This window comes from Camelus dromedarius, chromosome X (assembly GCF_036321535.1).
Source record: "Camelus dromedarius isolate mCamDro1 chromosome X, mCamDro1.pat, whole genome shotgun sequence".
In the NCBI taxonomy this organism is placed as follows: domain Eukaryota; kingdom Metazoa; phylum Chordata; class Mammalia; order Artiodactyla; family Camelidae; genus Camelus; species Camelus dromedarius.
Window position 1 is genome coordinate 111,439,228 of NC_087472.1, and position 13,742 is coordinate 111,452,969.

General features: G+C 42.7%; 1 non-coding gene across 1 annotated transcript; it reads left to right on the top strand.

Moving 5' to 3' along the window:
- The first annotated feature begins 801 nt into the window (after window positions 1-801).
- TRNAG-GCC (transfer RNA glycine (anticodon GCC)) lies at window positions 802-873 on the top strand. The gene has a single exon. It is a non-coding gene; the product is annotated as a tRNA-Gly (tRNA).
- The last annotated feature ends 12,869 nt before the right edge of the window (window positions 874-13,742 follow it).

Consider the following 13,742-nt stretch of genomic DNA (forward strand, 5'->3'; position numbering starts at 1 on the left):
CCGTGAGCATTACAGGGCATTCTGATTTCCAGCTATGTGGTGTCACAGAGAGTAGCCGGTAGGAGTGGTCCGTTTACCACTTGGGTAGCAACCTTGAGTACAACCATTAGGACATGGTGGAAACATCGTGGACGCCAAACCCAGGATTAACTTGGCCATTAAAAACGATGATGTCAGGGAACAGAGGACAGCCCAGCTTGCAACACTGAAGGGAAAGCAAAAATTACTCTCACGACATGCATGGCACGTCCCATTTTTGCTTGAATGTTTAAAGTTACAGGAAATGTAAGAAGATCCAACAACAGCTCCGTAGGAGTGGTTATCCACACCTCATTCAAGGTGATTTTTATAGTATGTGTCGTTTTGTGTATTTTTGCCTAGTAACTTTTCTCCAGTAGCCATATGTGATAATTAGTGTAAAAATGTCTAATGCTTTGCATCCACAATTTAATATAATCCTAAAATATCCCAGTGACTCTGGCACAAAAGACAAGAGAGAGGAATGAAAAGTAGGGTAGGTATTGGTGACAGCGGTCAGGAATATTTACATCTGGGTCATTGTCACAAAGACTCTTCCCCATCAGCTGAAAAGGCCTAAGAGAAGGCAGACACACAGAATACCCATGCCTTATGACCCAGCAGGGAGGATAAAATAATTTTCTTTAAAACATTGCCTTTGGGGAGGGTATAGCTCAAGTGGTAGGGCGCATGCTTAGCGTGCAAGAGGTCCCGGGTTCAATCCCCAGTCCCTCCTCCAAAGATAAATAAATGAGTTTAAAAAAAAAAAAAAACCTTTGAGGGGAGGGTATAGCTCAGTGGTAGAGTGCATGCCTGCCATGCACGAGGTCCTGGGTTCAATCCCCAGTTCCTTCCTCTAAATATAAATGAATAAACCTAATTACCTCCCCCTACAAAAATAAAATAAAATAAAATATTGCCTTTAAACTAATCCATAAGAAGTCATTCTGTATTTCTCTACAGTGGTTCACATATATTGTCAGTTTTACCAGTATTCGAAATCGTATCAGTGATGTCGCTAAAAACTCGCCAAGCCTAAGAGGCTAAGACGAGGTGTCAGTAACTGTCATATCAGTAATTCACAAGTGTATCGTCTAGTTTAACAGCAAAGCGACCGTTTCAAAAATAACCACAAAACAACGGAGCTAGGATGGGAGACGTGGAGGAACTGCCCTTGAGATGGGTCCCAATCAGTGCCGGGGGCGCTGTAAACAGAACAAAAATTACAAAGAGAGATTTTATAAATCCATTCTTGCATTTATTCAGAAAGTTGTCAGTGTGATGGATAATTACTGGAAAAAAAGACTTTACATCTGGTAAAGCAGTAATTTTCGCGACGAGAGTATGGAAGTTTCCATTAAAATGGTTCACATTTACACTTCAGCGTCACTGAGTTTCTTGCCTGAGATCGTCCCACGCCCTCCAATACAAAACAAAGCAAAAACATTAAAACTAAACGACAAAGATACAGTCTTAGCTTAAGGAAGGCGTTTGCTTGTGAAGAACATGTCGGTCGGAAAATGAAGGACGTATGTTCTCAACATTGTCAGTAAGAAGTTACAGTCTTGTTTTTCCAACTGAATGAACTGACTTAATACTTTTTAGCATTCGGTTGCATCCCTACACGCGTTATGGGACTTCTGTACGTCCCCGGCCCAGGAGACGACTTCACAATAAATGTGTGTATTATCTTTCTCAATTTATCTTTGTCGTCTTTACAAATAGCACTTCACAAAGCCATGACATTGCTGACCCAGGAAAGGGGGTGGAAAAAAGGACAGAGGGACCGATGACCAAAGAAAAGGTGGAGAAGTGGAGACAAAAAAAAAAAAAAAAAAACTCAGCATCCAGAGACAATATGGGTTTTGAGAGAAAGAGAGAAATGAGAGTGAGCAAAACAGAAAGGGAAGGGGAAAGAGATTTATCGGGATGCTGAGACAGCGGCATATGGCACCACTGTTGCCTTGACAGTAGACCAAGACCAAGCCCATCGTTCCCGTTGGTTGACAGAAAGCACACTTGGGCTGGGTTCCCCAAGAGGGGAACTATGCGGATGGCAAGCAGGCAAGTGACCTGGAGATATTAGTGTGCATCTGATGCTGAAATGCTTAGAGATACAGAATACTCAAGAACAGACCTGCTCTGTGGTCCCCTGGACTCCCTCTGACCTCAGTGACCTGAGCACAGAAATACATGTTCCTTTATCATGCGGGGGTCTTTAGAAGTTACGAGGGGGTTGAGCCAAGAAGTTAACTTTTGCTGAAATTTTGCTACGGTATATTCTAAAATTATCCACCAACTGAGTTTCCTGTCTCCCAACTTTCTTTAATTCGACATCAGGAAACACATGCTTCAGCAAAAAAAAGCAAACAGAAGATACTCATTAACCATCTTTGTATCACAATGAGGCTTAATAATTGATAATATATTATTTACCTGAAAATGAAATAGTCAATCTAGAAAGACTCATTTTGGAAGACTCCCGGTGTAATTGTGAGCTTCCTTCTCGTGTGTGTGTGAGAGAGAGAGAGAGAGAGAGTGTGTGTGTGTGAGTGTGGACTTTAAATAAATATTTTTGTAATGTGGGGACCAGAAGAAATTACCTCTTGAAACTCACCAAATCGAGTATCTTTCTGGGAATTGATGAAGCCCTTGCTTGAGATGAAAACCACACCATTGCCTAAATGTGTTAGTTCTATTTAATTATTTATCCCCTCTACCCCACACACACCCTTTTTTGTTTCCCGGGGGTATAAAATTGCAGCAGATTAGGAAAAACATCTGGATACCTAGTTCTCAGCCACACATAAAATAAAATCATTCATGCTTTCGACATATACTATTCCATTAATGGAGTTTTTTCCGATATATTTTAATTGAAGTTTACAATCTTGTGTCAATTTCTGCTGTACAGCACAAATACTTCAGTCATATAGGAACATACATATATTCGTTTTCATATTTTTTAACCATAAGTTGCTACATGATATTGAATATAGTTCCCTGTGCTGTACACTGTAAACTTGTTGTTTGTCTATTTTATATATAGTAGTTAGTATCTGCAAATCTCAAGCTCCCAATTTATCCCCTCCCACCACCTTCCCTGCCTGGTAAGCATAAGTTTGTTTTCTGTGTCTGTGAGTCTGTTTCTGTTTTGTAAATAAGTTCATTTGTCCTTTTTATTTTTAGATTCCACATATAAGTGATCTCATATGGTATTTTTCCTTCTCTTCCTGGCTTACTTCACTTAGAATAACGATCTCCAGGTCCATCCATGTGGCTGCAAATGGCATTATTCTATTATTTTTATGGCTGAATAGTATTCCATTGCATAAATATACCACCTTTTCTTTATCCAGTCATCTGTTGATGGGCATTTAGGCTGTTTCCATGTCTTGGCTACTGTAAATAGTGCTGTTAATGAACATTGGGTGCAGGTGGATTTTTGAAGTAGGGTTCCTTCTGGATATATGCCCAGGAGTGAAATCCCTGGGTCATATGGTGAGTCTATTCCTAGTCTTTTGAGGAATCTCCATACTGTTTTCCACAGTGGCTGCACCAAACTGCATTCCCACCAGCAGTGTAGGAGGGCTCCCTTTTCTCCACAGCCTCTCCAGCATTTGTCTTTTGTGAACTTTTGAATGATGGCCATTCTGACTGGTGTGAGGTGATACCTTGTAGTTTTGATTTGCATTTCTCTGATAATTAGTGATATTGAGCATTTTTTCACGTGCCTATTGGTCATTTGTATGTCTTCCTTGGAGAACTGCTTGTTTAGGTCTTCTGCCCATTTTATATTGGATTATTTGTTTTTTACTTATTAAGCTGTATGAGCCATTAATGGAGTTTTGTTTAGTTGTGGAGAGAAAAATAATACTGATTAATTTTGAATCAGATTCTGTTAACAAGACAAAATCAGCTTTCTAAAGCCAAGGAATTACATTATAGCATGCCTTTTTCAATCATTTTAAGTGGTTTCTCTACACCATGGAAGCTGGGATCTGTCATATCTCCTATTATTTGTTTTATTTAGGAAAAATTAGAGTTGATATTTTCCACCGTTGCATGCGTCCTACTCAGCCACCTGCTACACCAGCTGTTTTCAACTGAAAAGTGAAATGAAACGCCTGCAGAAGTCAGTTAAGGCATAGCGCTCTTTTCTTGCAAGATCTGTTACTAAATCTTACGGGTTTAGGTCTGATGTGAGCCAGCCCATGCAAAATCTGGCTTCCCTTATGAGACCGTGTATTAATCAGAATATTCTATGGCTTCCGTGGCTTAAGAATAATTCAAGAAAACAGCATGGTCCCGGGAATCGTATGTTGGGTGTGTAAATAAGGTACTCTTACCACGTGCTTTTGGACTAGTATTTCAAATTGATACTTTATTTTTTCCTTACGACTTTGAAATGCTATGCGTAAGATACCCATCCATCTTGAATTAATCTATGAATGCGATCTGGTTCAATCCAATGGACAGGCATTTTGGCGTAATCTACCAGAGTCAGTTTCACATTTTTGGGTTGAGAACTATGCTATGCTAATTAGGAAAAAATGTTTGAGAAATAGATATAAGGGGGAAATACTGCTTCCCCAGCTTTAAGAGGTCCTTCTCTACCACTGTAATAGAAACAGTAGATAAAATCACAGAGAAAAAATATAGCACTAAGAAACAAAAATTTAAATCTAAAGCAGATCCAGGAGAAGAAGGCATTTATCATACATTAGAAGATTATATTAAATCAATGAGTTATTTGCATAAATCTTGTTAGGATATTTGGCTGCCTAAGTGATACTAAACATAGATCTCTACCTACACACACAAGATTTTAAAAGTCTTAAAAACCTGAAAAGAAGCAAAACAAAAACAAATATTATTAGGAGAAAAGAAGGCTAATATTTTGCAGATTTGACAGTGGAACAATCTTCCTAAAATTTCCATAAGAACAGAGAATGATAAAACCGTGATAATTGTCATTTACATGTGGAATCTAAAAAATGATACAAATAAACTTATTGACAAACCAGAAACAGACTCACAGACATAGAAAACAAACCTATGGTTACCACTGGGGAAGCAAGGAGGGATAAATTTGGAGTTCGAGATTAGCAGATACACACTACTGTGTATAAAACAGATAACCAAGTCCTGCTGTAGAGCGCAAGGAACGCTATTCAATTTCTTGTAGTAACTTTTAATGGAAAAGAATAGATTTATACATGTGTGTATAACTGAATCACTTTGCTGTATGCACAGAAGTAACACAACTTTGCAAATCAACTATGTTCTTCAATTTAAAAAAAAAAACCCATGACATCAAATATCCCAGTCCACATGTCAAATTCTAGATTGCGCGTACGGAAGCCAGAAACGATAAGCAAACAAAACAACGCAAACTGAAATGGTGGTCTTTTCTATCATTTCAACACGTAGGAGGGGTGATTGTCCAATTTCAATATTTGAAGAAAGAGTCCTTCCAATGAGTAAGAAAAGTTAATAGAAGGGTCAGACCACTTGAACTATTTCAATCAGACTGCTAGATTAATTTTAAAATATGAAAAAAAAGGTATTCATGGAAAAAACTGTAAATGGCTCAACAACTTACGACAAATGGTCAGTGACACTAGGAATCAAAAAAAAAAAGCACAAAATAAATGTGAAATGGGTTTTTTTGGGTACTTTATATTGACAAAGGTTTTTAAATTAATTAAAAATTTCAACCAACTATGTGGGGAAATGGGGTTGCAGTCTAAAGTTCATCATAAAATGACTTGTTTTGTTTCTCAAGATAATAAGAATGACCTCTAAAACTGATATGATTTCAATAGGGTTACACATACATTATGATACTAACAGCATCTTTCAAGGATTTATAACTCGGCTTTACTATATTCGTGGCATCCTTCATCAGATGCTATATCGGAACCCAGAAATGTATGGTTCCACGTTGCCAAATCTATCAAAGTTTTAAAAATAGTTCGTGAGTCTCGCTTCACGCTTAGAACACCTACGCACTTACATCACGTCTACATCCTGGTCATGCAGGTGACATCTTCCACCTGCTGGGGCTTTCAGTGTCTGCAAAACGGCTCAAAGGATGTGGCTCACAATATGATCTGTAACCTTTATGGAGGAACTAAGTTGCCTGACTTTGTTGAATAACCAGACTATGATGATTTTGTCTCGTTTGCCTGCTTTCCTTTGCTTCCGCGTCTTCTCACGTCTGCAAATTCCATTTCTTCTTTAGCTAATGTTTTTCTACAGATAAGAGGCCGTGGTGGGGAGGACATGGCAGGGGCGTGGTTCTGTCCTGGGACGGCTTCGTAGGGTCCTGCTCTGAGACGAGATGGCAGAAGGAGGCAGCAGTCCCTGCTCCTGTCTATCTTCCCATCAACCCCACGAGGGCTGTTTTTCCCTCGTCTCCTTTGTGGGGTGTCTGCCCCTGACTCCTCGCAGCGGTTCACAGCTTTCATCCACCCCCCTGGAGGTAAACAGGCAGCACCGTGGCACACAGGCGAAGCAGTAAGTGTGTTACTGAGTTAGCACCCAGTTGAGGCCGCCTGGCTCTGCTCTGGGGAAGAGCTGTTTACGTGGTGTTTGCAGAACACCGCCTTGTGTGGCGGTCGGCTCGAGCCCGATTTAGCTGGTACAAAGAATTGTTTAATATTCCTTCTCGGTCACCTGTCTTATTAAAGCCCCGTGCATCTGGCAGTTACGGATTAGCAGACACACTCTTTGGAAAATAATTACTTTGTGCCTTTGGGTGTGGGCATTCATTTCTTCGTCTTGGAATCTGCTGCATTCTACGTTTCAAATTACCTTGTGCCTTCTGACTCGAAAACGTGTTTACTTCCTCATCTGAATTCACCTTCAGGGAGCTGGAGAGGAAAAAATTAAGGTAAGGAAAACGGTGGCAGGGAGCGGGGTGAAGCGGGGAGGTAACTCATTGTTTGATTCAAAGGACTGGGTTTCGAAATACCGAAAGAGATCACTTGAAAACAAAGGTTTTGATGAGCTCTGAGGCAGTGGAAACTCTCCAATATTGCGAGCTAACGTTCATTTCTTCTGTGACAGCGAACACGTCACCTCCACGTGCTGCTTTCAGACACAGAGACGCTGGTTTAATTTAGATTCTCACCGCTGTTTCTCCAAATGTGAGGGATCAGAACCCCAGTAGCCAGGTCACAGGTTAAAGAGAAATTAGCCGGTGGTTCCAATGAGGTGATGCGGGAGACACTTTGTGGGGGGTGGGGGGGTCTGTAAAACATACTATGTTATTTTTATAATACATTCATTTGGACCAAAGTATCTAGAAGTTTTTGAGGAGAAGACAGGATCTGTTGGGAATAATACACATCATATATTTAATCTCTGTCCGTCCATCCATCCATCTGTCTGTCTATCTACCTATCTACCCATCCATCCATCCAATCTATCTATCTATCCATCCTATCTATCTATCTAGCTATCTATCTATCCATCTATCCAACCATCCATCTAATCAATCTACCTGCCTACCTACCTACCTATCTATCCATCCATCCTATCTATCTATCTATCTATCTATCTATCTATCTACCTACCTACCTACCTACCTACCTATCCATCCATCCATTCATCTAATCTATCTATATATCTACCTACTACCTACTACCTACCTATCTATCCATCCATCCGTCATATCTATCTATGCATCTACCCATCCACTCATCTAATCAATCTATCTATCTATCAATCTATCTATCTATCTATCATCTATCTATCTATCTATTTATCTATCTATCTATAGGGTCAGGCCATTCCAGTTGGGTGTCCTCTTGTTCTGCTGTCTGTCCGTCCCCTGCTTGACCAGTTCTGATCACTCACATGACTACCCAATCCTCTTAATGATGGGGACTAATTAGTAACTGCCTACCTGCTTGCCCCCTGCCCCAGCTGCGGGTCCCCCTGGCAACGAATGAGCCAACATGATGTCAACTCCCCCTTATAAATGGTAGCCTCCTTCTCCCCCCGAGTAGAGAAGACTGTTGCCACGTCCTGGTCACTGTCTGCCGCACGCGGTGCGTGAGGTGCTGCTCCAGGACCTTGCCTCAGACATGTAAATTTCCCCGTCTGTTAAACCACTGATGCTTCGGTCACTGACTCTGGGCTCTCTCACTGGCTTTGAGGCTGGGCAACTCCAAGCCTTGCAGGCCTGCGGGGTGCAGCCCAGTAATGTATGAGCCAGCCAGGGGGCCAAGGAAACTCCCATGACATCAGAAAATAAAGGCAGGGAACAGAAAGTTGCGGGGGTGATTCCGGGGTGGCCATCCCCTAGCTTGTGGGGTCCTGCAGCAGCTGACCACCATGAGCAATTCATTTTTTATTTTAGTATATTTGGTGGGGAGGGAAGTAATTAGGTTTATTTATTTTTAGAGGAGGCACTGGGGATTGAACCCGGGACCTCGTGCATGCTAAGCACGCGCTCTTTGATTTGAGCCATGCCCTCCCCTTCTGTGTCCAGTTTAAAAGTGGCCGCTCGGTCCTGGTGCTGCATCTGGGTGCCCGGGGATGCCTCGCCAGCACCCAGCACCAGCCGTGGGGACTGAGGGCGGACGGGGGGCGTGGTGCTGCAGGCCAGGACAGAAAGCCCAGGCAGGGGAGGGGCTGTCTCAGAATGCTGCTACGGCTTGTGTGCTGCTTAACGGTCCTGAGCTTCCCTGGGCTGTGCCTGGTAAACATGTCACATTTCATGCCCAGTCTGAGCAGAGGGAATCTGTTCACGGACAGGGTTGGGGACACAGGTAGCCTCCATGGAACACCAGCTTGATTGTTGGGTCTACAGCGAGATACTGTTGTCTCCATCCCCTGGACGTCAGTGAAAGATGGACCCGAGAAGCACTCGGCTTGGTCTTCATTCTCTTCACCTGCCAGTGTCCGTGTTGCATCTGTGGTATTTGGTTGCAGCCCAGCTCAGCGTACCCAACCCAGGGATACCACGAGAGAGAGGCGGACCAACACTGTAAGGGTCGTGCAGGGTCGGTAGGGTGGAGCACATGGTCAGGCTGCCCAGCGTGGCTGTCCTCTTGCTCTCTGTCCACCCCCTGCTGGGCCAGTCCCTACTTCTGTCCCACGACTATCCAGTCCTCTTAATGATGGGGCTTCAACAGTGACCGCCTGCGTGCTTGCCCTCGGCCCCGGATGCTGGTTTCCCTGGTAACCAGTGAGCCAACCTGACATCAGCTCCCCCTGTAAATGGTAGCCTCCTTCTCCCCCCAGGGAGGGAAGAGTGTGGCCGTGTCCTGCCTGTCATTGCTGTAAGTGGTGGGGGTCCCTCCAGCACCTCTTGCTTAAGGTATTCCTTCCACTCAACCATTGATGTCTCTGTCCCTGTCTCCGGGTCCTTCCTCGGCCCTGAGGCTGGGCAGCTGCAGGGCTTGTAGACCTGCGGGGGGCGGCCTGACGCTCTCATTTGTCTACATCAGTCTATAATCTATCCATGTATCTTCTCTCTCCATGGGCCCATGCATACATCTCCATATACAACATACATATGGTATGTATACGGATATATACTTGTGAATACACACACACACACACACACACACACACACATGCACACAGAGGAAATGACTGAAGGTAAGGGCAGCCTCTTACAACACCTTCCCTACCAGGTAGGAGAAATTTCGTGTCCCTACAAGATGGAAGGATGCAAAAGCCAAGACGAGGTGAATGTGAACAGCCACCTGTGAAGCCAGTTCGCCTTTCCCATCCAGGTGTTTGACGACCTGCATCACACATTATTTTTTATAGGTGGGTTGTAACTACTGGTATTGGCTACATTAGAAGTCAGAATGAAGAATTCTTTAAAGCAATTCTTTAAAAAAAATTCTTCATCCCATTTAAAATAACAAGTGCATTATTTTTTTTTTAAAAAAAGGTATAACTTTGAAAGTAATTATGTTTTCAAAACAGTAGGGAGAAGAGAGGAAGTGTCTTGCTTTCTTATAGGTATGTTGACTGTCGAGCTTTGTCAAACCCAGCTGGGGTCTCCTGTCTCCACTGGGTTTACTGTGTGCGGGTACCTAAAGCTATGTAACATGTAGCAAACATCACTGTACACGCCTGAAAACCAAAAGATGGAAACAGTAAATCAAGTCCTAGTATCATAAAAAGACCTTTGACCTTGTTCACCCCCAGGTGTGCCCGGACCACCCTTTGAGAACCACTGCTCAGAGTTCCCTCTGTCTGTCTCGAATTCACCTCGAATGCTGGATGGTCTTCCACTGACCTTACGTATTTACAGGAGGCACGAACGCTAAATGAAAGCTGTGTGCTTGCACAGGTTTTGCCAACACGGGGGCTCACCCTTAAATTGGGGGGGCAGGTGTCTTTAAAGGCGACACATCAATGTTGGTATCTGCGTCTGTTTTCTCTTGATTTTCCCTGTTCTCCTAGAGAGAAATGTTTTAATCCCTGCTGGTAGCAATTTTAGAATCCACTGTGGAGAGTGGGCTGAGCTCCTCAGCATTCGGTGCACTGACTTGCCCTGAATTCCCGTGTTTTCTGTAGAACTCCACCCCCGCCCACTAGCCATCATTGGTGTTTGGAAGGATGGAGCCCACTGCCGCCAGAAAGAAATGATTTTCAGTGGGTCAGTGATCATGTCCTGTAGCGGGTGACTTTTCTAGCCATGTGGGATGGAATATGGGGGTTGGGAGACTGAGGTTTCCAAGGAAGTCCTGCTTGATCCCCACCTGGTACCCCACCTTCAGACGTCTCTTCTACTGCCAAATACTAACATTTCTGCTCTTTGGGGCCAGGACTTGTCCTGTTTCCTGGCCTTACCCCCTTTAGCCTCATCTGGAGGAGGTGGGATTTATCCATGTCATTTCCAACACATTAATTTGCTGAAGTCTTCAAGGTACGGTCATCTGCCCTATTTCACAGGCATTTTTGCCTCTTATGTATGCTTTTCTTGAGTCCTCCTGGTGAGCTTATGGAGGAAAACAGTGTACAGTTTGATAAGTTGCACTAGGCGTCTGCAATGACACTCACTTTTAATCCATTGGTCATGCCTTAAAGTAGCCCCTGATTGAGCATCAAGGGGGTATTGGCCACCCAGTCCTTGCGTCATTGATTAATTAACAAAGTCATTCACTCTATGACTATGCACTGAGCACCCACTCCCCGACGCCCATATCTGTCCTTCTTTCTCTTTCTTTCTCCTCCCTTTCCTGGGGGTGCCCATTCCTTATCCTCCGTGAACAAACGAACAAAACACCAAGGGAGGAATGAGAACTGTTGGGTTGGCGTCAGTAAGGACTTGGATGAGAGTAGCTGGTGGTCAGCAGTTGGACGACAAAGAGCTGGCTGGAGAAGTTCAGTGCTGGACAGAGGCAGACTCGTTCCTGTGGACGTGGTTGTGTTCCACCCTCTCTCTGAAGTCACACAGACACTACGGAGTGCTGTGTTCCGCGGCTACTGCATTCTCCCCACTAACTGAAACTTTGTGACGTTGGGTATTGTTTGTGTCCACCTGCTGGCCTCTGAGAAAGGGCTGTAGACATTTCAAGCTTCCCCAGAATCTGTTGAAGGACCTCAAATACATGTCCTTATTTTAACCTGACTCTTAAATCAAGTTGATCTATAGGATTTAAATTATTGAACCCAACAGGAGAAAAGCAACATTCTTTATTTTTTTAATACATATTTTTATTGAAATCTAGTCAGTTTACAGTATTGTGTCAACTTCTAGTGTAAGGCACAATGCTTCATTCATACAGAAACATACATATATTTGTTTTCATATTCTTTTTCACCATAAGTTACTATAAGATATTAAATAGAGTTCCCTGTGCTGTACAGTATAAACTTGTTGTTTATCTATTTTATATATATTAGAAAAAAAACCTTCTTGAATATGCAAGGAAATCATCATAATATATATAAGATTAACACTGCATCCATGACTTTTTTTTTTTTTTTTTTTTTACAAAAATCTCACTGCATATACCTCATTCGATGCTGGCATGGAATCCCAAACATTTGCCTACCCGTTGCGGACAAATACTTGAAACAGTTGTCGTAGTCAATGTCAATTACAGAAGCAGGAAGTTACAAAGTGTGCCTACAGTTTGAATTTTGCTTCTGAAGATAGAAAAATGCCTCATCTGAATTTGTTTGTCAGAATACATCACCCATAATGGAACATTCAGATTCCAAAACATCCTAAAGATGCTGTTTTCGTAAATCTGCATTATGTTTGTTCTATCATGCGATGTGGGTATTGCGTGGATGTTGAAGACTACGTCTTAATCAATCCAGTTTTATTCAAGTGTAACCATAGGAACACAGGCTGTAATAAATCCCCTTATAAGAGAAATACACAGGAGAATTCGTTTTACCACAGTAAGATAGAAACTGTATTTAAAAGTAGATTTGGATTGCTTAGGGTTTGGACTGGTAGTGAAAAACAAAAGAAAATCTTACATACTGAGTGGCTTAAACATCCAAGAACAGAGTCTATCATGTTTCAGCAGCCTGGAGATAATTGCTCGGGATCTGAATGACCATTGAAAGCATTGGAAATCAAGATTTTTTTTCTGCCTTGTCCCAGGTCCAAAGTCTTTTCATTATCTAAGATAGATGTTTAACCTCCTGTTAGAAAAGGAACGGCCAGTGCAAAGGGCACAGCTCTCTGCTTTAGGAAGGCTTCCTACATTTTGTTCAGACAACTCATTTTTGCATCCAGTGGTCCAGAATGTGGTCTCACAGACACACCCAATCCCAGGAGAGCCGGGACAAGGCAGTCTATGCTCCTAGTAACAATGGCTGGACAGAGGCCGTGGTTAATTAACCAAAGAGGAAGAGTGGAATGGATATTGGGGAAAACCTATCCATCTCTGCTTTAGGATTGAATGTATTTTTTTATTTGTTTTCTACATGGGAAACCGCAAGCTTCCCTTGAGTCATAACAGACAATAAATATGAAAAACATAGGAATCTGTCTTGTTCCTAATGAAAGTCGGTATCTAAAAGTAGTTTTGTCTTCCTCTTTTAAAAGTTTTATCCCCAAACATTGATTTTTATCCACATCCATCAAAAGAACTGAGGTCTGAAAAGGTACCAATGACTATGATTTGGGGGGACAAGAAAAGGCTCATTAAAATTCACATCTGAGCAACACCATGAACACTTGAACCTACAGATAATCTTCAAATTACAAGGGAAACATTTTCTAGAGAGGAAAGTGGTTAGCCGTGCACAGAAAGAGTCTGGACAGTATTTCTCAGTTATGACATCTCTACATTCTCATGTAGAGGACCGTGTGATGATTACCTTTGGAATGGTCGGCAGAAGACCAGGAAATTCTTGTGAAGGAAACTGGTGTGCTTTGAGAAAATTTGAAAGCGGAATGACACAGGTCCAATTGAACTGTGAAGATCAAACTACAGGTAGGCAGACAATGAACGGGAAATGTTAGGTAGACAAAGAAGGCAGACGATGGATGAACACGTGAGGCGGAAAGGAGGCAGGTGAGAGCATAGCGAGCCATGCGCGGGAACTGTCTGAGGATGCAGAGGTCCAACATTCCAAATCCAGTGGGGGGAAGAAAGACTGACTATTCCCTGTCCACAGCCACACAAAACACCAGCTCCGGTTTCAAAGTGACCCAGTCCATCCATGTTAACCATGCATCAGGAATGACACCTCTGAAACCCACCCACCCAATCATGGAACCC